General features: G+C 33.2%; 1 long non-coding RNA gene across 1 annotated transcript in view; it reads left to right on the forward strand.

The window, feature by feature from the left end:
• The window catches only part of LOC106878786 (uncharacterized), a 16,244-nt gene extending 12,820 nt beyond the window's left edge, over positions 1-3,424 (forward strand). The window contains exon 2 of the long non-coding RNA XR_001410549.2: positions 1,372-3,424. This is a non-coding gene — a long non-coding RNA (uncharacterized LOC106878786). The remainder of the gene's footprint in view (positions 1-1,371) is intronic.

A 3,424-nucleotide genomic window follows, 5' to 3' on the forward strand; every position in this document is an offset into this window, starting at 1 on the left:
AAAAAAAATTTCAGGCCTTGTGCCTATAGTAGAAAGGATTTATAACACACCACTCCTGGAACCTTCCCAGTGTTGGATGTTGTGCCTACAGTGGACTGTACACTGCATCCTGGAGTAAACCGGAGTATATTCTTGTTTGATTTTGAATGTATTCGGTATATAATGGTCGTCCTCAACTTACAACCACAATTTGTTCCAACTGACTGGTCATAAGTCGGCCTATAGGCCTACATAGCTTTGTTTATATTTTTACATACTTAAGGTACATTCTCAGGTAGAAGTCACAATGACCCGTCTTATTTTTGCCTGTCCTTCTAATTGTTGTTTTTCTTGTCCGCCTATGCATCGTCAATCTGTCCGAATGTTTTAATGCCCTCTATTGCGTTTTTGTTCCATTTTTATATTTATGGAACATATATATATTTTATATATATATATATACAAAATTAAGAGGAATGACCAACAAAATTGGACTCCTATATGCTAGAAATAGATGCCAAATCACCTAACCACGAAGAGTATGTTCTCAAGAAGAAAATTTCAGCAAGACGCCAGACTGTAAAAAGGAGCAAGACAGATGAAAATATACGAAATAATTTGGCATCTATTTTTAGCATTTAGGAGTCCACTTTTGGTGGTCATTCCTCTTATTTTTCTATGTAATATAATTTCAATCTTCGGATTTTTTTTAAATATGCTAGGCCACTGGTTTTAATTGATTAATGTAGTAAGTAGCTTGCTTACCAACCGCATGGTTCCGGGTTCAACCTTAGGAAAGTGTCTTCTACTATAGCCTCGGGCCAACCAAAGCCTTGTGAGTGGATTTGGTAGATGGAAACTGTAAGAAGCCCGTCGTATATATGTATATATATATATATATGTATGTGTGTATATGTTGTGTATCTGTGTTTATCCCCCCAACATCGCTTGACAACCGATGCTGGTGTGTTTAGGTCCCCGTAACTTAGCGGTTCGGCAAAAAGAGACCGATAGAATAAGTACTAGGCTTACAAAGAATAAGTCCTGGGGTCGATTTGATTCGACTAAAGGCGGTGCTCCAGCATGGCTGCAGTCAAATGACTGAAACAAGTAAAGAAAGTAAAGAAAGAAAGAATATATGCACTTCATATTTAAGGCTCTGATGAAGTTATAAGGTGTTATTCAGGCACTTAACTATGAGTCCACTGCACCATGTAGCTGAAACAACTGTAAGCTAATGAACTTCATAAGATAAATCATTTATTCCTTTATGATCTCATTTTCTTATAAATCTTGAATGTATATAATATATGTAATCAATTATTTCCTAACCCTAAATATTACCAAATAAATTTTTAAATTCTAATGTTCCTTTTTTTTTTTTTTCTTCAGATGCTGGCATTATCTGCTGTGATTTTGTTCATTTCATCCACCTTCTTGGCATCTGTAGAGGCTTCACCCATACCAGGCCCTGAATGCAAAGAACCAAACATCTTACTCCACAACTCGGTCGCCTTCGGGACAGCTAGTGGTGAAGCCGCTGCAGGCAATGATGGCGACGGTGATGACGACGAAGATTACAATGACGGGCATTTATCAGTTGAAGATAGAGCCATATGCCCTTGGAAAATAGTTAAGGTTATAGATGACAGTCGCTACCCTCGCATCTTAAAGACAGTCCATTGCAGAACAAACACATGGGACAATGGCACATGTGTTCCAGTCATACACAATTTCACAGTGCTCTATCGTACAGACAAGTGTATGAAGTTGTCTGAAACAAATGAAACTGAAGTGCTATATGCTTACAGGCCAGACACCCTTCAACTAGCAGTTGCCTGCACATCTGTACTTAATACTTCCACTGTTGACCAGGGCAATAGTAGTGTTCACAATAAACTAATATCCTCACCTTAAGAGTGATTCACCATTTCTTCTGGATCTGTGTTGGTTGAGAATGGAAATACCAGTCCGTTTTTGTGTGTGCATATGTATATTAATCAGAGTGTGCAATATTATGTATCCATTACGGCCAATCTTACCAGTCAGTTTTGCACTAGGTGTTCAACAGAGTCTTTGATAACAGCCTGATTATGTAACCCTGCACTCTTCAGAGATGGCAGTTACAGAATGAGATATGGGCGTATCTCATTCCGTAATATATAAAACTGTACACTTCGATTAATATATCCTCTATATTGATAAATATACGAGTACATATTTTTTCTGACATGGATTCTTAGGTGGTTATATATATATATATATATATATATATATATATATATTGTGTGTGTGTATGTGTGTGCACGCGGATATATATATATATATATATATATATATATATATATATATATATAGATATGTATGTATAGAGAGATGGAGAGAGGTGTGTGTTTGTATGTAATGTATATAAATGTATGTATAAACATTTTACAGCCCATTTCCATCATAAATATCTTGTTGAATCATACTTTTAATACTCGTAATTAAGCAATGTGTATATATACCATAGAGAGACCACTCTCATAGAACACTATGTATGGCTATAATTAACATTTGTACATAGTATATCAAACTGCTAGTGTGTAAGGTTGACCAAAAGTCACCCGACAGTAAATCAAAACCCATTTAATTCCAAGATTAAAACAAAAACTTATTTTATACAAGACTTTGCTGATAAATAGACAAATGTTGAAAAAAGAAAAAAAAACCGGTGATTTTTAACTCATAACATTCAATTATTAAGCATTCATAATTGGAATGAATAAATAAAATTGAATATTTAGTATTTGAGGAATTTTGATTTACTGTTGGGTGACTTTTGGCCAACCCTGTATATATATATATATATATATATATATATAGATGTATATACATACATACAAACACTATTTACATATAAACTTTTACAAAACACGTAACACTGTGTAGTATAAAATATACATTATATAAAATTATTTAAAATTATAATATAGGGTATCTAAGAGATACCGCCACGCTGAAAAATAGCAGTCAAATCTTGACTCTAAACCACTATAAATGTTCATATAGCACAAAGAGCGAAGACGAAGACAAAATAAACTAGCTAGTTTTTACTAGTTTATTTTGTCTTCGTCTTCGCTCTTTGTGCTATATGAACATTTTAATGTGGTTTAGAGTCAAGATTTGGCTGCTATTTTCAGCATAGCGGTATCTCTTAGATACCCCTATATTATAATTTTAAATAATTGTTACCTTTGATAGTTTTTATTCCCATGCTGGCCACTTGATAAAATCAATATTTTAAATATCGATCTTATCCTTATTTATATAAATTTATATATATATATATATATATTGTGTATTTTGGTAAATTGAATTTTCAAGTCATAAATACTGTATGAAACAGTAAATAAAAATGAAATAATCTTGTAAAAATATAATAAAATTGTCTATTATTTATTGA

The sequence above is a fragment of the Octopus bimaculoides genome, chromosome 30, assembly GCF_001194135.2.
Source record: "Octopus bimaculoides isolate UCB-OBI-ISO-001 chromosome 30, ASM119413v2, whole genome shotgun sequence".
In the NCBI taxonomy this organism is placed as follows: Eukaryota; Metazoa; Mollusca; class Cephalopoda; order Octopoda; family Octopodidae; genus Octopus; species Octopus bimaculoides.